Raw genomic sequence first — 26,298 nt, forward strand, 5'->3', positions numbered from 1 at the left:
GGATTGATTTCCACTACTAAAAATAACAATTTAATATTGAATCAACTGGTACTGGCACCATTTTCATAAATCTGAAGCAAACGTGTCCTGTATCAGCCAGTTAGGACCAAACATATCCCAGAAGACACAGAGACAATCCCAAATTATTTGTATTTCTATGAAATTGGGCAGATTAACGGGAGGAGTGACCAGCTGGAAGCTCAGCCAGAGAAAGGGTTAATAGGGAGAGTCCTGCAAAAATCTTAAATGTTGGCAAGTATAGGTGTCCCATGCATTCAGGCACCCTCCCTGTACAGCACAGAGGCATGATCTTATTCGAACAACAGATGCAGCCATAAAGGCACAAGTCAGCACCAAGTGCAGCTCATTCCTCAAACAGAGATGTTGCCCCGGCCCCCACATGTCTGCACAAGTTGCCACAGCAGTTCAAAGTGCTCTGAGGGGTGGACTTCTAAATCGTCACACACTTGGGACTTAATAGACTTGATGTCATAAAACCGCAAAAAGCGAAGTTAATAGACTGAATTTGTGAGGGTCTCTGGACGCCTACTGCGAGGCAACTGAGAGCGAGACAGAGAGAGAGATGGTTCAGAAGACCTTGATTTTCATTAAAAGGGTTGTAAATTTTACATCAAATTCAGTGCGTCAAGAAACAGTCAGTGTCTCCAAGGCTGCTTCCATGATTTTCCAGACTTCATTCCTGGATTACCCGACAGGGGGTAATGAGACAAGATCACTGAAGGCTACTGAGGGACATATTCAAACTGATAAAAAAGGCACTGTCGTCTTTTTTTTTTTTTTGTCTTTTGCCAATATAATGAAAGCAGTATGACCTGATGTAATAGAATTCATCAAGTATAATAATAATAATTAATTGTACCTTCTAAGGCAAGAATTTGAATCCTAGTTGAAGTGCAGCCCATACCACAGCAGGTAGTGGTGTACATGGCATGGCTAGAATAGACATTTTCCACATTTGTGCTCACATGTTTTTTTGTTTGTCATTTTATTTTTCTAATTCAGTGCACTGTGTCACGCTTATCCTCAGTCTCAGGGTGCATTCCCCTTGATACCTGTGTTAATCAGCACAGTCTCCTTAGAGAAGGAAACTGTTTGATACAAACCTGACCCTCGTGTATTGCACAAATGGTGTGAAAGCCACCTCTCAGATAATTGCCAAGTCAGTGTGGTGAATTCGCAGAGCTGTGCTGTCAGGGCAGTAGGTCATCCTGTGGTCCCGGGAGGCAAATTGGTCTCATCTTTGTCAGCATCTTTGGGAGAGTGTGACCTCGTCCTGATAGATGAAACCAGGACTTGCTGCTGGAGAGAAGACAAGCTTGCCTTTGAGTGTCTGATGGCCGGACTTGTTGTGTTGGCCTGCCTCCATGTGGGCCCGTAAAAACTTGGGCTGGGACATTTGGGTTATCATCGCCTTGGTTACCACGTATGGGTGGATAGCTTCTCAATCCATTGCACTGTGTAATCAGTTGCATTCGATGATGTAACAGTCAATTACACGTAGCTGAATCCTTCGTGTGCCTTTGAGTGCATGCAAACGTGCATTAAAACCGTTTATGAACAGCTGACAAAACCCGAGAACTCATCTTTCTGCAAGATGACTCGTACGGACATCTTTGTTCTGTGTCCCTTTTTTGAACTTGTGATGATACTATTTCCCTCTGGTGAATAAAAAGGAAGCCTTCGACACCCGTTGCTTTGCACATGCAAGTTGTGACTTTTTGTGATCAGCTACAATTCTGTTTGATTAATTAATTTTGTTCTTTACAAAAAGCAAGGCTAGCTAATTTCTCCATTTGCTGTGGCTGAAGATAAATCAAAGGCAATTTACTCACTAATTGACCGAGCATGAGAGAAAAGTCTCAAGCATCTCCTTTTCTTTTTCTTGATAGTCACTGTGTTGGTCTCATTAATCACTTGATTAATAAGGCCAGATTAGTTTCCCAACCAGAGACAGGGATCATTTTTCAATTTACCAATTAGTCTATGTCTCCCAAAATGTCATGTATTTTAGAGCACCGCTCCGTCTTAGGACTGTATTAACGGCTTCAGCTCCCATGGGGCTTTGACAGGGCGTCTATGTCAGACTCAAGGGAGATGTAGCTGTCAAATGCTAAATAAAAGTAAAATGGTAAATCTTTTTTCTAAATGATTAGGTGTTCCCATTTTACGCAGGCAGTATAATATTAGATACCCATTTAGCTTAAAATTTGAGCGGAATAGTACAGAATCAGCATTTCAGCAAGATTAATGTAAGAGGTAAAAATTACAGTGTGGAAGGTGTGAAAGCTCATAGAAAGTTAGCCCGAAAGTCATGGAGGACTATCTAGCGGAAAATATCTGTGGCATCGTTCTCTGTCTCTCAGTAACATTTAGGATTTTTCTTTTTTGCTCTGCTGTTTCAGTCAGGATTTGTCATAGTTCCTGTTCTTCATACAGCTGTGATTTCCTGCCATGGCTTTGCTGCATCTTGTCCCACAGCAGCAGCTGCATATTTAGCAAACATGCTAAGGCCACTGTCTCGCAGAGCATACCTGAGAAATTTAGCCACTCACCATGTCGTTTCCACAGCTGATCAGACTCTGGCATGTGAAATGGCAGTGCAAGACTGAAGCCGGCGCAAAGTTTGAGTTGAGTTACGATGACTACATCACATTTTCGGTCATGTTTCCACCTAACAATACACACAAAACAATGGCAAAAAAATGATAATTTTCTTTTTATTTATATATCAAAATCTGGTCATTTCTTCTTCCTGTAAAACAAAATGTTACCTATTCTGATGTAAGCTTAAACCAAACAATTTCAGCCAATTATATTGTGCCGTCAATCATTACTCGATCCTGTGAGATCTGTGTGTAAACTGTGCAGAACTAAGACTTCATGTCAGAAAGACGCAGCCAGAGGACAGGGGGCCGGGTCTCACTGAACACTGCAAAAACACAAATTCATGATTTATTCACTGATTTAGTAACAATATGTTTCAGTTTTTCCCTCTGGCTGCTCTGCCTGGACCCTGAGCCTGAGCAGCCCACGTTTCTTGATTGTGTCTCTAAATTCGCTAAAGTAACTGCAGACAGTTTGACGACAGTAACAGCTTCCTTTTTTTAGCCTTGTAGCTAACATTAGCAATGACATTAGCCAACAAATGTCAGACCTAGTCTAATATTTGTTGGTTGGTTCTCGGGTGCTGCGTTAGGTTCTGCTGTTTTTGGCCAGCGCTCTTATAACCTAATTAGCCGCCTTCATTGGGAGCTTGTGGTGACGCGGTCAGACAGAGTTGGCTAAGAGTTGGCACTATACATATATATATATATATATATATATAATATAAGAATGCCATCCAAATTGCATCTTTTAAATTGATGTAATAGCAAAAGTTATTATTGTAGGTAATTCAGTTGCTTACATCTTCATAATGAAGCTGATCACTGCAAATAAACACATTTCAGACAACTTTTAGCTTTCTGTGTGCTAATTAAATGATCATAAACTTATTCTGGTCATCTAGGAATAATTGTCTTTGCCACAACCTTCATTAAATTCTTACCTTTTGACAGTCAGGACATTTTTTAAAAATTCTATTAACAACGTAATGAGTCCAAGGACTGATGAAGCCTTACTGGCTTTAGAGCCTTTTTCCTACTTTTTATTTTTTTAAGGACTGTTATTCATTTGACAAGATATTCTCTCAGTAGGTGGACTACATGTTGGCAGCCTAAACTCATTAAACCAATTTCTATCTGTGTGCCCCTTTTTTTAATGGCCACCTGCATCTAGCTTTCACTCAGCAAATTTGTCAAAACACACACATATTTTGCCAGGACTCAAAAGCGCTGTAAAAATGTTGCTTGGATATTTATAAAATGCTATTCAAGCACTTCTGGTTTCCTAAATGCAACAAAATTACCTCCTGCTGCTATTTCAAGGGCAGCGCTTCCATGCTGCTAGTGTTTTCTCACAATTTCCTTAGCTGTCTCCTTTCTTGGAAAAGTTTACATAGTTATTTTTGTGGAAACTTGACAGCTTATGAAACTACAATATGTTCTGTTTTCTGGTGAAATATAGACATTTCCACTCGGTAACTGCACTTTTTCCTTCTTTCTAAAGTTCTGTATTATTCACTTTAAAAACATCTGCCGAAGCTCTTTTTTCCTAAGAGCCAGGAAGCCCTGAAGGGTTGCTGTTTGATTCAAAGTCAGTCAATTTAAGTTAAGATAACCAACCATAACCATCTGTGGTTTTGATATCTGTCTGGGCTTACAAGGTACCAATAGGTGTAAGGTTGGAGCATTCAACGATTAGTAATCATGACTATTTGTCGCGTAAAATGCAGTGTGAAATAGATATTGAGTGTTACTGGATATTTTTACATATACTTGATAAAACCTCTGTTATCTCCACACCTACTGTACGCTGCTTCACTTGAATGACCGCACAGCTGACACCGCAACACCAGTTAGCTTGCTGATTAGAGTCTGACTGAAATATCTAATTTACATGCTTGTGTGCAAGTTAGTGTCCATGACATTATTCCACTGATGACAGCCTGAGACATCTGCTCTATTTTTACCACCCTTTTTCCTGTTTCTGTCCTTCTTCGTGTGACAAGCAGAAATGACTTACTAATAGCTAAAAGAGTTTCTTAAGGACGTCACTGGGGAGGTTAGTAAGGGGGAAAAAAAAAAAAAAATGGGTGATTGTTGGAGCTAACACATCATGATAACCAGCGGCATTTTCAAAGCTTGAAAAGCATGAGCCAAGTGAGGTAGAATAGTAACAGGGTCAGTAGAATTCACTGGACTAAGTTGCTAACCTAAACTTTCATGAATGAATAATGCATCATATCGCTCTAAGAACAAGGATTGGCATCCTGTTTCCTTGAAAAATGCTGTCCAGCACCCAGTCCCAAGTCTCACCCATAAGGATGGATTTTTAAAAAAAAAAAAAAAAAAAAAAAAAAAACATATATATATATATATATATATATATATATATATATATATATATATATATATATGTATATATATATATATAAAAAATATAAATAAAATATAACTGGAAAGGTTTTATTTGTAAATGACAATCTGAATCATCACCTGACTCAGCCGCTCTTTTCGTCTCCGGGGAACTTTTAGGTGTCTTTCAGCTCATCGTGGGTTCGGTTTACTGCTCGCAACATTGTCATTGTCCAGACACAGGCAGCTGTTTTCAGCGAGCTTATAAAGACTCCATATGCAATCTGCTCTGCGCCTAATACCAGACTGGTGATTGCAGCTCGCTAATAGTGAAACATTTAGCAGCTAAACAGCCACATATTTCCCTCGGGAGGTGGTGTAGCGGAGCTAAATGACGACTGAATATGGGATGAATTTTAATGTTGCGACGTGCATGTGCTTGATGTGTAAGTAATCAAATGTTTTCTAGCACATTGCACAACTTAAAATGACATGTCAGTCCTGGGTCTACACCTAACTTTAAAGAAGCAAGATTTTGAAATATAAGTACAAACACTGCCAAAAGAAAAAACACCCTCACTCTCTGCAGGAGACATTTTAAAGAAAATGAGTGAAAGGTTAGCAGCAACTAAAAACATTCAGCCCCAAAATAACATTATCGGTACAGATTAGCCACTACAGCAATAAGCACACATTGTGAAATAAACACTCTGGCTGCGGCACAGCCTGAGCCCTGCTCTGTTAGCACCGTGCAAACATAATAAATTCAGAACATCATTTGTCATATACAGTAGATTAGTTGCAGCAGTTGCGAACCTTTAGCCTGGATGACTGAGTTTTGCTCCTGATAAACACCTCCTCCACCAAGGAGGGGGACAAAAAATGAGGTGCTTGTTGTATTTCAGTGTGTGCTGCAGCCCTGGTTTGTTTCATGCCATCAGTTTCGAAGACATATTTATTTGCTTTCTGTAGTTTGTAATAAGGACTAGACTGATTCGAACATGTGTGACTGACTGACTGACTGACTGACTGACTGACTGGCAGCATGCAGGCCTTTTTGAGCACAAACTGTTTTCATAACACAGAGATGAAAATAGACCGTAGTCGAGTCGCTGGTTTTGGAGAGCTGAATTTGATTTGTGAACACACCGGATGAAGCTGTGTTTGTCTCACAGATGCTCTTTTTATGATTGCTAATGAAGCATGAGTCGGGAATCCCTTCAAGTTACAAACTAAAGTTTTAAGATGGCTGAGCCCTTGTGTATCTGTCCTTCGTTAATTATGATTGGGGGTTAATTATTTGACAGCACATTACAATTGTTGTAGTTCAGCTTTCATACGACATGTTCTCACACAGCTGTCAATCCATTTTTCATTGATGTAAAGTGGGTTTAGATGATATTTATAATTTGAATAACTTAAAATGAACGATTTGTTTATAAGATTATTAATTCTTATTATTTCCACCAATAATTATTCAGGACACTTGGAGACACCAAAACTGTCGAATGTGTTACCTTTAAGACAGGTCTCAGCCATGTCTTGTGCAGTCAAACAGGCTTAAATGATTTACCGTGTTTATAAACATCATAAATTCAGAATTGAGGGGCAGGCTATAGGTGTTTGATTAAGTGTGATGATTTGGCACCAACTCTATAAACCCAACCGGTCTCAGGAGAACATTAAAAAGACTTACATAAAAAGAGGTCACCGGCGTAATCTGAAGAATTGACAGCTTTATTAAAAGCAGGATGTAATAAGGCCAGGACTTGTCCATGCGAGATTTACTGCTCAGTTTTAATAAGCAGCTTGCCGGCCGTTGGACACTCTCTTTCTGACACAATGAATGAATTGCTTTGACTTCAGTAAGGAGTTTCTTGTCTACAGTAAGGTCAGCAAATACGGAAACATTCATTTTGTTGCATTGTTTCCATGTGGATGGCATTTTCTCACCCCCAAAATAGGCCATACTAGTACTACGTACCACATTACACTAACAGATTTGCAGAGTTTTTTTTTTTTTTTTTTTTTTGTAACAATATATATAAATCAGTGATTTGTGTACCTGCAGCCAAAAAAAAAAATAATTACTGTATTCTTAAGTTGGCTTAATTTCCAGACTTAGACAATATGTAACAATTTTATCGGAAAGGGTCATTTAAAATCCTTGAATTAATGAGTTTATTTAATGAATGCAGGTCATGCATGCAAGACCGGTCACTACCCTTTATCGAGCAAATTCTATGTAACTGTGCATCGTTCACATCCGTGTTTTCTGTCCAGCTTCTTCTTAACTTTCGCTGTTGGTACATCGTCTCCTTTGCCGGCACATAATTGTATACACTGATGGAATGTGGCTAGGTACATTTACACAAATACTGAATTTAAGTAGAACATGAGGTACTTTTTAGGTACTTTACTCGAACCACTATATTTTGTAGGCAAATATTGTCCTTTTTACTCCACTACTTTGCGTACTGCATCAGAGCCATGTTAAAATGTATTTATTGTTATCAGCAAAAACTAGTTCTGGGAATTTGACAAATTCTGTGTTATTACCGATAATTGACCGGGTTGGTCATCAGTTCATACATAGTATACTTACTTACATGTGAAAATATGTTTAACTTTTGAAAATTAACTATATTTTAACAGACTATCTTTATGCTGATTCAGCTACAGCTTTTTAAAACACTGATTTTATAACATGAAGCCAACAGCATGCTCGTTTGTGCGTGCATATGCATTTTTGTGTGCGTATTTACAAACAAAAAGGACAAACAAACAACTCGAGATACAGATTAAAATAACATGTATGCCAAAACAGTGACTTATCACAAATAATGATAATAACATTTTTAATTAAATGTTAAAGTTTTGTACAATAAGATCAAACTTGACAAACACCTATTAATCAACACAGTAAATACAAATCATAATGGCTGTCATTTGGTTATCAACAGACGGATGTGTGCAATGGGTTCAGTAGTCCACTGTCTTTCTGTGCAAAGGATCTGATTGATCACTTGAACAGTATTATTCTCACCATCGCAATTTGCATCCAGCACATCTTTAACACTAAGAGATGCTGTCTTCAAAGCCATGAGAGACAGTGCTGCTCGGCACTAAACTCACCAGGACCGTGCCATCATGTTGCTGTGACAGCACACTAAACCTTCATGAACTGAAACTTTATTTGTTAGAAAACTTTATGAAACAATGATTATTCAGAAAGTTACATAAAAAAGCAGTAAGGTCCCTGATAGACCAGCAGTATGCAAGTTGATTGCAACATTAACATGTGCTTGAAAATGATGCAGTCTTTAAAATCTAATGAAAAAATCAGACATAGCATTAAATGACAGATGTTTTTATATCTAATTAATTCCCAACCTCTCCCTCACCACAGTCAGAAGTCCCAGCAGAGTGATTCTCCCTGTGATTTGAAACATGATCTTGATCGCGCAGTGTGTAAAATCTCAGACCGAGGCGTTCTCAGATTTACACTCTCAACATGTTTATTGGGGGCTGAAAACCTTCGCTTTTGAATTGCACAAAGCAGGAATTCTTGTTGAGGATCTGAACCCTGTTTATACTCGATAAATTGAACTGGAAAAGAGTTGAAAGGAAGTGCCGTGTGATATGATAGCCTTCATATCCTTAGGGAAATCGAACCAGCCTGGTGTACGGGGCCATTGTAAGAGCAGCGTGGCCTAGTCCACTACAAACGCAGAAAAACTGAGCTTTTTACTTTGTGCAAGCTTTTTTATGTGCCTCCAGCAGAACTAAAGATAAAAAAAAAGAAGAAAAACCTTGAATCATGTGTGAGAGAAATGCACCATGCATTATGTATGATGCTTGTTTTCTGAACCATTTTGTTTCAAGGATTAAGGCAAACTTCAAAGATACTTTTTTTCCCGTCTCCCTCGTTTAACCAGCAAAAATAAAATGTCCATAGCTTGTATAAATGGTCCCCCTTTTTTTTCAAATGCACACACTTTCATACTAGTATCAGCAAAGGTGAGGCTTTGAGTCAGTTCCAGCTAAAACATTGAACATTTTCTCATTTCTTTTTTTCTCCTTTAGACGTGAACTGAGTGAGGCTGATTTATACCGGCGAGAATAGTTTATTGTGGTTGGCTGCTACAGATCTCCTCTGCTGTAATTCTCACATAGAATTACAGAGGCAGGGAGGAGGGTGATTAATCATCTGATGTGATCAGCCACTCCCTAATGAAAACAAGCTACGTCTTCTCTTGATCATTTCGCTCATTTCAGTCCGCCTCCGTTTCTCTGTGAGTATTGATATTTTTTCTGTCAATTGTAGCAGTAAAATAAGCCCCCTGTCTGATTCAGCAATTTTTCCCCATAAATATCAGTGATCAATGACCATCAGGGCAGCAGGGCTGCTGCCGTTGGACATTAATGCCATCACAGAGAAATATCAGCACTCACCAAAATGATGACAGGGTGTAATCCTGAAATGGACAGCATGGATGGAGCGTTGTGGTCATCATTTCCCCTGCACAAATACCTTCATCAAAATATTGTAGTTTTATATATTTTACCTTCACATCATGGACATTGATGTCTTTTCTACTTTTGTGTGACATCCTTGCATCATAATCGATGTGGTCTACAAATGAGAGATTAAAAGCCTAATGGATTTGTTTCAGAAAACAGATGGGTGTGCTGGAATATAGCCTGGGCTCCTTCCAGTTAGCTGTTTTTTGTCATTCATTTGTCTGTAAAACAGCACTTATTGGTTCTGGGAAAAAAAATGGAATAATGCCTACTACAACAGTAGATTCCAGTATTTTCAAGACTAAGCTCAGTGCCTTGTTTGTTGATCTTTTCCATACCCACACAAGAGTCATGGCTCCTTTTAATTGCATTACCATGAATTCAAAATAACTGGAGGTTTTCCTCCCAGGCAAATACCCATGGCCATGGGAGGGATGGATATACTTTATACTGTACAGCATATATGCATAAGCATCTTTATAAATGTCAAGATAGATCCTTGTTTGTGGCATTGCACAACCTTTGAATCATTGGGCAACCAAACCCCCCACAAAATGCCAAATTTAAAGCAACATTATTATTAATGTTATTATTAATGTTTATAATGGCTTTTAACTTAAAATAACAGCTTCAGAATCATTCTTTTGGTAAACTAACACTTAATAGGGAGAATGGTACCGCTTTCATTCCCACTTTGCACCCTGAAGGCCTGTTGTTGCACTAGGAAGCTTGGGTATACCAGGAGCAGTCTTCCGTGAGGAGTAAGGTGCCCTTTATAACACTGTCACTCACCACCACCCCTGCTCTGATTACATATTGTTTTTCAATAATGTGTGCATTTGGCCTCCCATTTATGTGCATGGAAAGTGATGCTGCCTTGTACGTGTGCTAGAAAAATGGATCTTGCACACTTGACTCTCATGTTGGTAACCAGGGGTTCAAGTCCTGTATGAAATTCAAGTTTTCTTTGTGGTGTTTTACTTTTAGACTCGTCTTTAGGTATTTAAAGAATATCTTCAGATGTCTGTAGCACTTTGGTTAGGTTTAGGCCAGAAAACTACTTAGTTGGGGTTTAAGCAACAAAACTACTTAGTTAGGCTTATGCAACATGGCTGCTCTGTTGGGTTTAGGCAATAAAACTACTTGCTTAGATTTAAGCATAAAAAACTACTTGCTTTCATTTAGGCACTAAAATTATTTGCTTGGGTTTAGGAAATGATCATGGTTTGATCATGACACTGGACAAAGGAAATACTTAGCTTGTAGGGAGTCTCTACAGACATCACAGCAGAGGCAAAGGGAACGAGGAGGACATTGACAAAAGAAGTTAGGGAGACAAAAGAGCGACTGCCCAAGCAATTTCAGGCTGGCTTTTAGTTGTTGGCGAGAACTTGTTGCTAAATAAAGCATTGCTAGACAGATTCTCTGCTAGCCGGTTCCCAGCTCCCAGATAGATGAGAAGTATAATTAGCTTTTTGGTTCTACATTTCAGATTGTTAAGAAATGCTCGTGTCAAGGCACAACTGAAAAGTGTAAAAGTGGATTGCTGTCCAAAACCTTGGTGCCAGGCTGTATAAGAATACCAGTTCTTACATAATGTCACAGAGAAATATCAGCGCTGGGTCTGAAGTTGCCACAGGTTAACAAGACCCAAGGAGGCAAAAAGTCATTACAAAAGCATAAATATTCATAACTTTTATCAGATTTTCAGCTAACTGAACAGAGTGAACGAGACGTTCTGGACTAAACTTTGAAAGTGATCGCACAGAACTGGCTCTAAGCGTCAGGTGTTCAGACTTGCGCATAAATGATGCATTAGTGTTTGTCCAATTTATCAAACTTCATAATAACATCTGTTCTCTTTGTCCCCACCTCCTTCTATAAACTGCTGCTCTCATTACATAGGTATTAAAATTTGATACTATTCTACAAATCCTGAGGCAAGCTGTGGTTTAGGCTGATGAATATTCAGTGGCTAATTACATATGATTTTTAAGTCTCTTCATTAGTCTGTGTGGCAAAAGTTCAGCGCAGAAGTACAGTCACAACTTGGGGCAGGTGGGGGTGGGGGGTTGCACGGGAGATGATGGGAGGAGAAACTGCTTGAGGGAGAAGTAAATGAAAGTCTGCTGTCACTTTACATTTGACCCCCCGACTGTCTCTTTTAGTAAGTATTAATTTTACTCTAGCACCTGTAATAAATCTTGATTAGAATTTACCTAATCTCTCCCTGTTTCCAATTTAATGTCCGTAATACCTGAAATTGGCCATCCAAGTCAATTTAAGTTACATCTTCCTAGACGTTTAATAATAGTGAATTAAATCCCACTGGATTAAAAATGGTGGATATTATTTTGAGGATGATGAATATGACTGTGTTGGATTTATTGTGACGGTTTTCTGTGTTCTTCTTTTGCCATATTGTGCTTTACTTCTTAAAGCTGTTCTGAATAGCTGATCCAAAATAGGTTATTAATTTGATATTTGCAGAGGTATTAGTGGAGCTTAAATCTGTTGTGACTAATCTGATGTAGCTTGTACTATCTTAACACTGATTACAATGTCCTGTTTTCATAAGACTGCAGCATAAGTTTTTCAACCTGTAAACATTCTAGTGCATTTATAATGTATTAAAAATGCTAATGGTATTCACTAGTATTGGAAAGTTATTGTCGCAGGACTCTTTGTCAATTCCAATTATAAAGCCCCAAAATTCCCCCCAAAATACCAAACATACCAAAAAAACAATAATAATATGCAACAATCCTCCAAATAAAACAACAGAGTACAATGTTGGTCATACATTTGATAACACCATGGTTACGATTTGGTTAGGTCTAAGTGCACAACAACTTGGCTGGGTTTAGGGTAAAACAAAATACAAATGTAATAAAGGTTATGGGACCTCAACGTCGAAATGTTTTGTTGAGCCAATTATCTACTCTGACCTCTGTCTTTTCTTTTGACGCTAAATAACAACATCCCCTGACTTCATGCTTTGCTCCCATCATAGTTATTACGATCATTAGGTCATTCCACTGAATCCAGTTAATTAAAACATAAACTTTTCGCAGACTAAAATTGAATATTTAAAAATATTAGTCTGGTGTGTCCATTAGAATCTGCGCCAAGTTAACATTGATGTGCAGCACTGCTGTTGATGCCAAATATCTAGTCAATAATATTCCCTCAAGGACAGTCCATCCTCCCATGTTATTTCACAAGCCTGTAATAAAATGGCATAAGATATAGATTTTGCTCTAAGAATCGGCGGACAACAGTGTTTCATTGAAACTGAGATAGATTTTAAGCTTTTTTTTTTTCTTTTTTTTTTTCGCCAAATCATTTTGAGCTTTGTCTGCAGACCATTTGTTTTGGATGTCACTCTTCTTGGGCCACCTTTTCGCTTTGATGAATTGCTCTGTAAGGTTTCGGCAAGTCCTTTGCGAGCTCACATTTTGTGCTTGTGCCCTGAATTAGTCTGACATTTCATGCTTGAATGCCTTCATGACATTTAGTTTAAGGAAATATCATGGTCTGCTGAACTGTCCAGGACTAACCACAAACACAGATGAATATGGAATACATTGCAGTCCTGTACCGGCATACTTTGGCTTTACGCAGCGTATGACTGCTCACTTTAAAGAGATGGTGATATATACATAGTCAAAACTTCTTTTTTTAATCATATCTGTGCAGTATTTCAGTTTGATTAGTCTTTTTTTAATTTGGTGAGATCAGAAACTGTCCGACTTTCCTCTGGAAAAAAATGACATGTACATCACTGGAATATTTCCCTGAAGCATTTCTATATGATTGCTTTTCTGTTTTATTTATTTTCTGGTCATAAAGAGAAATTGAGTATGTTGAAATGATGAACAGGTCTCTTGATTGCTTTGAGATTGAGGAGGTAATTGTCTTTTAGAATTGAGGGTTTTTTAACCGATATTGATTCAAGCTGTATTACTGATTAGAAATCGAGAAAAATTTAAAATTCATAAGACAACACAGGCTGCATTAGAGCCGCCTTGACAAGATCAAATTAAAAAACAGGAATAATAATCTGTACAGGGGTTTAAATGAAAATGTGCTTATAGTCCTTTTTGAATAGATTTACTTAGACCTAAATCCCATTCAGCAGGCTCAGTTTTATTTTAGATATTATCATTATTAACTGTTATTATTGCTATTCACATTTACTTTAATTATTAATATGGACACTTGCAAATGTCTCTCTACATGACAACAGACACCTATATCATTAATCATCCTAATCACTGGCAACTCACCACACATGAAATCATTTAATGAGATTGCAGAGTCTTGCATAGCTTCTTTACTTTTTTCTCCAGTTGTCACACAGGTGAACTGACTCAATGTTAGTAAACGCAGCTTGATGTAGAGAAACTATAATATAACAATATTATTACTTTTTAAAAAAATATGTAAGATTATGAAGCAATTTTACATTGTTTTGCCCTTGTTTTGCTGATATGTGAACTGTGGACTGATTGTTATGTAAAGAGTGCCTTGTCTGCTTCTGCTCTGCTTCTATACAGCTCTTAATAGGTGCAACACTAACCAGCTTTAGCTTAGAAATGGAGCCTGCCAATTGTATCCACTAAAAGGGGTGTTTTGATACGTCAGTTCGATGACAGTTGATCTGCGTTAGCCAGCAAAGACCACAGTATAACTATATATCTTAAGGTGCTTTGCGGTAATGTTAGCTTTCACTCTGGAATTTGTATTTGATGGGTGCTGGTCCTTTGTTGACCAAAGCCAGTGGTCCAAGTAAGATGTAGTTCTTAACAAATAATGACTTTACTGTGAATTAGTATGGAGTGAAAGCATGGGAACGGGATGCTAACTGCCATCAACTCAACAGCCACTGTTGTTATTGTTAACAAGGATTTTCTGAAAGAAGAGGATGATGACTCTTTATTTTATCCCAGCAATCATATCATTTACAACATAGTAAAACTGGTTCTCTACATTCAGTCTATCTCGGAAGAGCAGTGGGCAGCCAACATACAGTGTCCGGGGACCAACTCTAGATCTTAGCAAGTGCCTTGGTCAGGGTCACTGACCAGAGAACTAACCTCTCATACATCTTTTGATGGGTGCACTGGCTGGAGAATTATGCCAACGCACAAATTTGATGGTGGAGGAAGCCCACACGTGCATTGGAAACCATGCATTTATTGGAGGTTTCATACATCGAAGAGAGAGGAATCAAGATTACTTGAAAGATCAAGGACTTTAAGTTTACAGTTCACCTTTTGGTTTCCATTCTTGTGGTGCCCCTCTTTTTCACCTCAGCAGAGCAAAGAGCCTTTCATTATGCATTATGAGTGAGTTTACGTTATGCAACCTACTTTCCGCAACCGCTGATGCTTGTGGTTACAGGTCTACAGTTCACCCGGATGACAGAAGATGGCAATTAAGAGCCACAGTTACCAGCGAGGGGTCATAACAGCAGCGTGGGCTTGTCATGTGTACTAAAGCCTTGGGGGAGTTTGAGTGGTTTATTGGCAAAGCACAATAGGGGAACACAGTGTCAGAGGCTAAGGAGGATAAGTGAGGTTGATGCAGTGCACTGCTTGGACCCTTCCCTCCTCTCCCCTTTTTGCATGTGAAGCCTCTGTGGTGACTAAATGGCTCCAACACCAGAGGTTAAAGTGTAAATTAAAAAAATGTCAAGGAAGTTCATTTTGCGTTAATACACACCCCCTCTGTCACTTGATATCGAATGTCCTCTGAGACCTGGTGCCCTTTGTCACCATACATAGTCGTGTGATGCACTTCATTAATGTTAATTTGGATGTATGGTGGCTCTCCCGGTGTTGGTCTCCTGCTCAAAGAACAACAGCTATGTGAAGCGGCAGATTATGTGGGGTTTTAAATGGTTGGGCAGATAAATAACTCGTTAACCAGTGGAGCAGTTAAGTCAGCGGTCAGTTGAAATCAACCATAACTGAACTGCTTGCATTGGTTTTCATGTGGCAAAGCGAAAGACATAGTCCAGCAAAGATGCACACAACTTATTAAAATATTTACTGTAATGCCTTGTTTTTCATTGTGTCTTTCTCAGAAAAGAATTATGTCTTCAAGCATTTTTTTTTTTTTGGCTTTCTTAAATATACAGTGAGTCAAAAAACAAAAAAAACAACAAAAAAAAAAGAAAAACAGGAAGACGCTGGTCCTCTTACAACTTTAGCATTCTCAAAGCAGTCTCAGGAAATGCATTATTCATGAAAGAGTTTGTCATTGTTTATAAGAGTGTGTGTGTCCCACTGGGTGAATACTTCCCTTTGAATGCAAATTTTTAGAGCTGCTGGGACAATAGAAAGTTTTACTGTGTTTGGAGAGAAGTTATGAAGATGGCATAATCAAGGCAGTCGGCTCTCCAGTTGTCAAAATCAAAAACACTTGTTTGCTTGTGAATTTGTTTAACAAAGGAAGAGGCAGCCACGCACTCGACAACTATGACTCATCCAAATATTTGTTTTCCTCTTTCTGACTGTGCGAGCATGTGTGTGTGGGTGTTGGATGCTTCGATCATTCTGTTTGTTAGGCAATAACCCCCGGCTTGAATTGGTAGTGCTCATTTCACTATAGGGAGCTGTGGTGCCAACCTGATGACCTCCGATTTTAACATGTTGTCCACACAGGTATACATAGGCATATATGTAGGCATCACTTTTTTTCTAGTATTCCTAAAAAGTATTTTTCTCTATCCCCATTTAAATTGAAAGAGCGTCAAAGTAGCCGTAACCAGTTTAACACGTTTGTTTATTTTGCTTTTATTAAAAATTCTTTTGATCATTGGTCAAACCCTGGTAATAAGAACACTTAGGGCCTCTTAACCAAAATGTTTTATTAAATGGTGATGCAGCCTTGCAACAACAAAACATTGATATTCCACTACAAACTCAGTTATGTTAAGTACGAGGGAATTCAAATGTATCATTTGAAATTGTGATTTAAAGCAACAAAATGTAACTTCCTGGAGAAAGATAACTGGTTGTTGAGCCTCATCCCCCAGGTCTTCACATGCCGATATTTTGGGTTTGCGTCAGACCCGAGCTTTCTCCAGGAAGTTGCATTTTGTTGCTTTAAACAACTTGTAGGTGCGTTAAAACATCATCTCCCTTCAGCAGCTGTGTCCAAAGGCAACTGAACTGAGGCTGCAGCTTTTCACGTAAGGTAGTACATATGATTTGCAGTTTGTTACAGCATACTTCCTGAGGTGATGGAGGTGTTTTTTAGTCCCCAGCTACTTCAGTTGTTTATGAGCATGCTGCAACGCTGTTCTGATGCGAAGCTCCAAAAATGTATTGTGGACTTTGAAACCTCACCCAACTTCTCTACTGGCATGACGGCGACAAGATCATTGACAGAGTTTTTCCTTTTAGGGTAAACTTATCCTTCAGCCTTTGTCACGAGCCTACATCCATTCTCAGCTGTAACATAAAGTAAACTGCTGATTTAAGAAGGATCTTTTGGTGCAGAGATGTAAGCCTACCTCCCTGCTTCGGACCCTGACTGAGTAGTTGGTTTTATCGTATGCTTTTGTTTGTCTATTGTAAACTTTCCATCCATCCCACTAAGACCAAAAAAGTTCAAGTAAACAATACATTCTGATTTTTATGGCTCTCCTTCTTAGAGCTTAACAATGCTGTATCCTATGTTGTGTTTCAGGGTGTTCCCAGAAAGAAAGCCAAAAGGCAATGACTTTCAGATCTGCCAGACTGCAGGTGTGCCCAGAGATTTTTAATTTACCGTTTAAATTCAAACACTGTAATGTGGAATCATCTTGAACATTAAAGGTACGTGTCAGATAAAACAGCAGTTACATCGACTGCAAATGAAGAATGAAGACTAATATCAGTCATCTGACATTTTGATGAAAGCAGTTAAGACGAGATAACAACTGTACTGCGGATCTCAGATTACATTTTTTTCAACTGTGCTGTTCCTACAAAATGAAACCGTTGTGAAGTGTGCTTGTTATTAACAAAATCCAAATTGATTACACATACTGGCACTTAACACAAAAGAAAATTTGCTTCAGCAGCAACAAAGAACACAATAATGGATTGGCACCTCAGTCAACCATCATCAATTAAGTACAAAGTCAGTACATCACATTTAACTCAGTTTAATACCAACAGGGTTCACCTCTGCAATGACCATAATATATTGAAATTTCATATATTAAATCTGTCACATATTTCCACTGCCAGAAGAAACATTTTATTTGGACGGCCCTGTGATGTGGTGTAAGGGGTCAGCCACATACCTTAAAGAGTAATGCTGATCATTAGCTCATCAATGTCTGAGTGGCCGTCGCACAGCAAACACATACAGGCAAAAGTTGACAATCATCAATATTTTATTAACCATCATTAATAAATGGCAACATTAAAGTTACTTAAATGTTAAAAATCAACAATTGTTTACAATACAAAGTGCTGTCTGACATAACTGATGACACTGTCAAACACACCTATGGCTGACAACTGTTCTTGTATTTGCTACAACATTCCCAGAAGTCATTCTGTTTAAAAGTCTTTGAGCTTCACCATATAATTACGTTGCTCGGATATAGGTCTTCTGACACATGCAAACCACAAGGTTTTTGTTTTGTATCTAATGGTAATTGTTTCTGTGTCAGACATAGCTTCCTGCAATAGTTTCACATAAAACATGTGTCAGCAATTTGAACAAATAATCCTACAAGCCAGATTTGAATAAAAACTGATTCTATGGCGGTTACCACATGGCTTGTTAAACTCCGTGAAATAGCTGTCAGTTCTTTTTTTTTTACAACGCAGTATCGATTATGTAGCATTTACTGGTCATATATTCTCCAACTCCGTGGAGCTGTGCGTACAGTATGACCAAAAAACTGGTCCGCAGGTGTACAACTGTCAGTCATGCTAGTCCCTCCATAGACTCTGATAAATGACTACAAGAGATAATATCTGAGCAAGCCACATATATATTATATATTATATATATTATATATAACTCATCATTTCCTTTGTTTTTTTTTTCCCACAGGAACTATTTAGCTACAATAAAACACAATGATTCATTACATATTTACTAAAAACAAATACATTCCATATTTTGTCACCAAATTATTATTCTATCCCCAGGAAAACGAGAAACAAGAGGCAAGCAAGTTGCAGAACTAAGGAGTCTTGTTGTTACTATTGCTTTATTGTGTCAGCAATAGCATTCAAGCCTTTGTAAACCCATTTGGGGTTGTATGTTTTTGTCACATACAATGACGTAATTAAATATGAGACCTGCAGGAGACTTTCAGATGGTAACCAAAGCCTGTAGTTATTCTACAGCTCCAAGTCTTAACTCCACATGCACACACTTTAATTTCTCTTGCAAACTACAAAGGCTAAAAAAAACTTGTAGTCACAGGCTTTTGGTCCAAAGATACATATGTGCAGCATGTCTTAAAACAGAGCAGAGCCTAATTACAGCCCACTTCCTTACTTGTAATCATTTTAAAGCAACTTAAGTCAGTCAGTGTTTTTGTTCTCTCATTAGTTCAGTTTGTTCTGAAAACTTCACCTAACTTATACTGTACTTATTACTGCCAGTTTTCTCACCCTGAAAATGGAATTATCTTGTCTTGTTAGGTCCTGAGCAGGTCTCGACCTGCGAGGTCCCCATTGTTTTTCGAATTACACCTTTTTCAGCTCAAATGATCACATTTTTCACTGCCTGAACATACCCCAAATCTCACCAAACTGGCACTATAATCAAGGAAAGTACGTTTTGGCTTACTCACATATACTTTGTCGCACATTCAAAAACCTTATCTTGTGATATGTGCCACACCCATTTCTGCGTACCGTTTTTTCCCGCAAATTCGCAAAATGTCACAAATCTACTTTTATCAAGAAAAAGTTATCTTTACTTCCTGTCCATTTACCTCAAAACACATCTCCACATCGGTCTGTCTGAATGACATAAAACCCAGGTGACTACTTCCCGTGAGCCCCTGAGGCTCTGTGAAAAACTTAAGTTTTGTCCACAGACCCAAAAAGTATCAAAAGCTTTCACCTACATCACACCTTGTGGCACGGTCCATTTGGATGCTTCGCCACAAAACCATCAACTCATTATAACTTCCACATACAATTTGCCATCTACTCCAACTTGCTCAAACATGTAGAGGGTCTTGCCCTGAATACACCTACGCGGCACGCTCCAACGGCAGCATGCCCCGATGCGCATGGACTGTGAGGGCCTGTTCATCGCTGCTTGCAGCTTTAACAGCTCCCATTTAGCGATCATAATGTGACGTTTCCTCTAACACCTCCTCAGAGAATACTTGGAATGTCTGCACACTACAGCTCCCTGTAAGTGCAATTTATTGGCACATCCACATACGGAGTTTCATTTTGTGGTTATCTTTTCACGTTTTTCGCATGCTCAGCTTCTATTGGTCCAGCACCTGCCTTAAACAGTTTCTGGATGTTTGCAGCTTCCATGTATTGTTGGTTGAACATTTTTAGAAAGGCATAACATTTGATAGTGAGAAAACATCCGCTACCTTGGCTTGAAGCTAACAGTAACCTAACTACTCGATTGCCTAAGTAGGCGACACCATATCCAACAATCAACGTAACAAAAAAACACAGTCCCAAAACCGTTATTTACAGTATGAACCTTAAAGGTGCAATATGTAAGAAAAGGTGTCCACTCAAATTCATACAAATAGGGGGCAGCATATTACGAGAGTAACAGCTGCTAACTGTAGATGCTATAAGTCAGGTAGCTCAGTTAGCTCTGCAGCTAGTGAGAGCTCTGATTAGTATTATGATGACCAGGGCTAGCTGGTTAACCTATATTATAGATACAATGTAACATAATACATAGACATATTTGATAAAATGTCAAAACTGTCATTTCTTCACATTCTGTTAATCGTTTTAGGTACTTGCTGAATGTTTGTCACAAATGCACCCATTGATCAATATTATATATCAACATTACAAACATTCTACATTCAGTATTAAGTTGAACATTATCTAAGTCAAATGAGCAACACATACAACATGAAATGTTGTATATGGAAACATTCACATTTGCAATTTAATTGTGTGCATTAAAGATATTTGACTATTTCAATCTCTTTGGGCAGCAAAGGCGTTTAGTAATTGACTTTCATCCCGTCGCTTTCTCCAAATTGCATTTTTGCCCAAATCGTTTTGCATTCATTTTTAAGTCAGACTTCATTGTTAGCAATTTACATTTTTATTTCATTACCATTGCTGCTTTGAACAGGTATCTCTCATAGAGTCATGGAAGTCTGATATTTTAATGTCCCAAGGCATCATTTTATTGGAATTCACATTTTTGTGGTTCTTAGAACAAATATACTTTGAGCTTTTCTCACAGCATAATTCTTCAAAGGTGGATTTTAATATGGTCATCTGAAAAAAAAAAAAATCTCTTTCTCTCTCTCTCTCTCTTTCGCTCTCGCTCTCTCACTTGATTTGCCTCTTTTACCCTTAAAACTGTACAGAGCACAGTTATACACACAACACCTACTGTAACCCATTCTGGACAGACTGAAAGTTGTTTATTTCTGTCTCTCCAACAAACTCTGACACAGAGAAAATGACCGAGAGAAGCCACTAACTGGCACTAACTTTAAAAGGCACACAGTGGCTGGCTGGAAGATGTGCTTCTTTGCTCCCAGCACTTAAAGGTAAAACTGAGCATATGTTAACACAGGTGGAAATAACATCAGTCATCCCCTTAAATATTTCTCTAAGAGATATAGTGTTCAATGGACTGAAAAACAAAATCACTTCAAACACCAAAATGTCACCAGTGTCCTCGGAGCATTCCCGTTTGAAGCCGTGCTACTTTTCAAAAATTAATTACCTCGAAACTGATGTGATGTTCCACAAAACAGCTGTCGCGAAGTGACCTTTGCCTGCTGGTGATGTAACACGGCCATTAAAACGAAGGCATCTCTTGTTTTAAGTGCAGCTTTATCACCTCGGTAGTGACTCACCTGCAAATGTGGACATCTTTTTATTACATCCATCTCAAACAGACCAATGTGTTCCTGATCATTTCATTCAGTAGATGTCACTCCTTGTTAAGAATCTCAATGCATGTGGCTGATGAGCAGGCTTCCTGAGTGTTTTATGTATTATGTGCTTGACAATTTATCACAATTTGTTGCCTGTTATCTATTTTTGTCAACATTTTTTGATTATGTTAGTAGGGAAATAGAACTGTCAGTGGTAATTAATTATGTGTTTTCTTTCAGCACGTATCAAGGCTTGAATTTTTCTGATAATTGGTGTTCAGTGGTCATAATATAATTGCTTAATCTGTGTCCTTGAATTGATAATTTGTGTTGTTGAACCACTGAATAGTGCCCTCAGGTTATTTAGTCCAGCTATTAAAATGGAGCTGCTGGTTTAAGTTACAACATTGTGGCAATAGGGGTGAAGTTAATTGTTGTGGTGGCCAGTAAAGGAGGTGCAACCCAACTGTTAACAGACTAGCGGCTGTGCTTCAGATGACTGAATCCATCCCCTCAGCCTAAAATTATTGTCTCCCCTCATTTATCCTTGTTTACTTGACTCTCTGATATAGTTTTGATGCTACACTCAATGTTGTACTGCTCAGTGTTCATATTCTCTTGCTAATTTGCGCTGTCAGCACGTGGACAATTTGAAGTGAAACGACAGAAGTAGTCAGGTTATGCACCATCTGAACTGGCCTCTTAGGCTGAATAGTTTAATTTTGGACTGAGATGCAGTATTAGGATTTTTCCTGGGAATATAAACTTGATATAGGAGATAAAGTTACAGATAATGTGGGTCAACGGTGTCACAAGCACAGGATGATGTCACATTCCCTCTATGTGTTCTCTGACCGGAGCTTCTCTGTTCTCTGCGAACCAGGCCACCACGTTAAGTCCTGCACACTGTCTAACTTCCAAAAATACAATTAAAAGATACGTTTTGGTAAAATATTTTCAACAGGTAATAGTTTCTTAGAAAGGGAAACCATCTTAAATGGGGAGTGGCTGCAAACCTGCCATGAATCGGCAATCATTCACGTGAAATATAAAAGATAATTAACAAACATGAGTTCCTATGTGATAGTAAAGAAACCCTTCATCATGTGGAGCTTCAAATTAAGAGGACGCTAAATGTTCCCATGGCTGAACTGCAATTACAGACAAGAGGAATGAAAAACCCCATCATCAGAAATTACATAATCAATACAAGGTCACACAAAATAGGCAAACTACTTTTTTTTTGTATTTTTTTTTATTAGTATTCATTATCTAGACAGACGTGCATTTTCACAAAGTGCATTTCAAATATCATATGCATTCGCCATATATTTATGTTTGCTACAATTCTCAGTCCTTTTGTTTGTGTATATACACATAATAAACAAACAAACAGAAAAGAACCATGAACCTTTAGGGAGTGATATTTTCTTTGTAAATATCTTATTGGTTAGTAAAAGTAAAATCAGGCCTAAGAGGCTCTACGTAGAAAACCCATTTCTGCCAGCGGGAAGCAAACTGTTCTGATTTATAGTTGACAAATGCTGTTATCCTCTCCATTTTATAAATGTCCATTGCAATTTCCATCCATGCTTTTAAAGTAGGGCTCTCCTGTGTGTGTGAGTTTTTTTTTTTGTCTTCTTTTTTTTACCAGCTGCCAGCAGTGCATTAATTAGGAGTTTATCTCCTTTTGACCAGTCTTGAGCTATATATCCAAAATATATGGTTTTACTCGCAAAGGATGTTTCACATTTAAAAATGTCTTGTTGGGCCTTGTGTATCCCTCTCCAATAGTCTTTAATAACAGAGAAATCCCAGAAGATGCTTGTTTTAATATATGAGGATGAGTGCGTTTTAATATTTAACAGACCCTTATACAAACATGAGATAATCTTGCCGCCAGTATCTGAACTGTATGCTTTCCTAAACAACTGTCAAACACATACTTGTCTCAGTCACGTTTTTTTTTTTTATCTTCAAACAAATGTAATGCCACATCTGCAGGTACTAGTAAAAGTCTTGCTTTTCTAATGAGTGTTTCTCTTTAAGGGTTTCAAAACTGAGCACTGTCATTCTTTTATTACATTACATACAGCTGTTATTCCTTTAGCTGTCCAGTCCTTGACTCTAGTATCCAATTTATTGGGTGTAAAGTCTGAGTCATATATGCACCATTTAAGGATTGCCATTCTTTTATAACAGTTTTCCATGTTTTAAGAGTAAATTTCACACATGGGTTATCAGTAGTATTTATGTGACTTTTTAGATTATTATTGGCTAAGATTGCTTGTATGGGAATGGAAGATACCCTCTTTTCAATACCTTTCCTTTGAGCAACATATGATGGGTTACACCAGCATATCATAGCTTTCATCTGTGCCGCAAAATAATCATCTCTAAAAGAAGGTGGGCCCCATTCCCCTTTTTCTTTGACTGACTGTAGAGTTTTGAGACAAAGTTCCACCTTGCTATGTCCTCCTTGATTCATTTATTGTAGAGGCAAGCAGTTGCAATCTAATAATTTCGCCAAGTCTTTTGGTATATTAAGCCCAGATATTTGAAGGACTCTCAAGGGGTACCTGCTTGTAACTTCACCTGGTGGGTTGTAATGGCATGAAAGGAGGTGAGTTTTACTTACGTTAATATTGTATCCTGATAGTTGACCATATTATTCAAATGAGTGCATCAGTTTAGGTAGACAGTATGTTGGTTGTCCTAGGTAGATCAAAATGTTGCAATTTGTGCTCTCTCCCTTTAATAGTGATTCCTCTGATATCTTTGTTTTGTTCCAAATATAGTGAGAAGAGTAACTTCTATAGTAGTAGTACAACAAGTACAACAAGTAGCATTTTCCCCCACCCCATTATGTAAAAAAAAAAAAAAAAAAAGAGTAGGTCCCTATAAATAGATCCCACAAGTCCCAAGAGTACAGTAAAACATTGTTTTTTTAAAAAATGATGTTTTTTATTCATCTTTTTATATTTCATGTGGGAAATTTGAGTGGCAGTCGCTCTTTATTCAAGACAGCTTCCCATTTGCCCAATGAAGGTCTGGTGTTAAAGCAGCTCTGTGAGAGTGTGACTGTTCTCCACGTTCTCAGCAACAAGCAGCAGACTGACAAAGTTAGCAGCTGAAGAGCCAGATATTTCCCTCAGGAATAGGTGGAGACCAAAACAGGAGAGTGAGTATTGCACATGGATTCCTCTGGTGGCCACAGACACGACTCCAGTTGAATGGTAATGTTGTTGTGCAACTGCTTGATGTGCAAAAAAATAAACTTTCTTCCGGCATACTCACCGGATCACCTGCATGAGGCGATGAATCGTTGCTGTTGTGTTTGCAATGAGGTCGAAAAAATGTAAGAAAACCATACATTGATGCAGCTTTAAATAACACAGTACTTCTGCTCAGTGTGTGTGCAGGAAGTCTTACTTCACGGGAGCATATTAAGGCAATTAATTTAACTAGAACTGACTAATCAGTGTCCTGCAAAGTTCTCCCTATGATGTCCGCCAGGCTCTGTAGTCTTGAAGCATGCAATTATTGTTTAGCACATTCAATAATCCTTTGTTGTTCCATTTATTGCTGGTGTTCTATCTATGAACTGTGCATGTACAGCCCTCATATATACATTCTAATTCTCCAGATAATAATTGAAATGCTATATATAGATTCCCCCCGTTTTTCCCCCCAGCTTAAGTGGCATTATGGCACAAGTTCCCAGTTAATTTCCACAGCTGGTAATGTAGCAGTTTGAAAGTTATGAACAGATGTTCATGCAGAGCCGTGATATTTACCATTCTGCAGCAGCGTCTCTATCAGCCGCCGGGCTCTGGAATCCATGGATGTGTTTAAGCACAGTGTGAGTGTGTTGATATTGGTAATATCTCATCGCTTCTCCTCTAACATAGATGTTGCGGCTTAATCTCTCCTTCCCCCTGATGACTTCAACTGTTGCTTACATAAGCTGCTTCATCCTGCCCAATCTCCAAAACAACATCCAGACACAACGCCTCGCAGATCAATGAACATTGCCGGAAGCTATTCATGGAGCAGGACAAAAACATAAATAAAAACAAACTCTGTGGAAAGGAAAAGAAGAAAAAACAAGTCTGCAGTGAGTTAAGATGCAAACCCCGAAGATGTAACCGAATACCTGTGGATAATCTGTGTCTATACAAACACAACCATTGAATTTCTCTTTGTAAAGTCAAGTGATGTGTCTGTTCCACCATCTTCCTTTTGGCATCGCGTTGTTTAACTGTTTGGCTGCAGGACCACGAGTCACTGAAATCACCAGACTGCAAATATGATTATCATTGTGGCAACGCACATTGGAATCTGGCAATTTATTTTGGGTTTTTATATGATTTATTTGTGTGTTCAAAATAGTCAGTTACCAGTTTAGAGGTTTTCTTTCAGTTGTATACGTGTTGGTAGAAAGGGTGGGCTTGAAAATCTGTATTTACTATTAATTATTTAAATCATTTCAATTTCTTTCTAATTGTGAGGATTTGCAGCTTTCACTTGGTATTACGTCTAAATATGTCATTAGTAATAGCTCAGAGTTTTGGACTGTTAGTTGGCTTGAGGAAATTGTGATTTTTATGATAAATGTTCTGCTATTTTCTGACATTTCTAACATGCCCTTCATCAGTGATTTGAGGAAAAAAACAGATAATGTCAGACTAATCAAATGTAACACCATTGTAACACTAA

At 38.2% G+C, this 26,298-nt stretch overlaps 1 protein-coding gene across 18 annotated transcripts in view; it reads left to right on the plus strand.

Moving 5' to 3' along the window:
- The window catches only part of LOC119022406, a 231,860-nt gene that overhangs the window by 142,292 nt on the left and 63,270 nt on the right, over positions 1-26,298 (plus strand). The window contains exon 3 of one of the 18 annotated variants that reach the window (XR_005075926.1): positions 17,202-17,420. The exons of 16 other annotated variants lie outside the window; for them this stretch is intronic. The gene's annotated coding sequence lies outside the window, so the exon portion shown is untranslated. Of the gene's footprint in view, positions 1-9,062; positions 9,231-17,201; positions 17,421-26,298 lie in introns of those variants that run through there. One more of the 18 variants, XR_005075927.1, reaches the window with a different exon arrangement.

This window comes from Acanthopagrus latus, chromosome 1 (assembly GCF_904848185.1).
Source record: "Acanthopagrus latus isolate v.2019 chromosome 1, fAcaLat1.1, whole genome shotgun sequence".
Taxonomy (NCBI): domain Eukaryota; kingdom Metazoa; phylum Chordata; class Actinopteri; order Spariformes; family Sparidae; genus Acanthopagrus; species Acanthopagrus latus.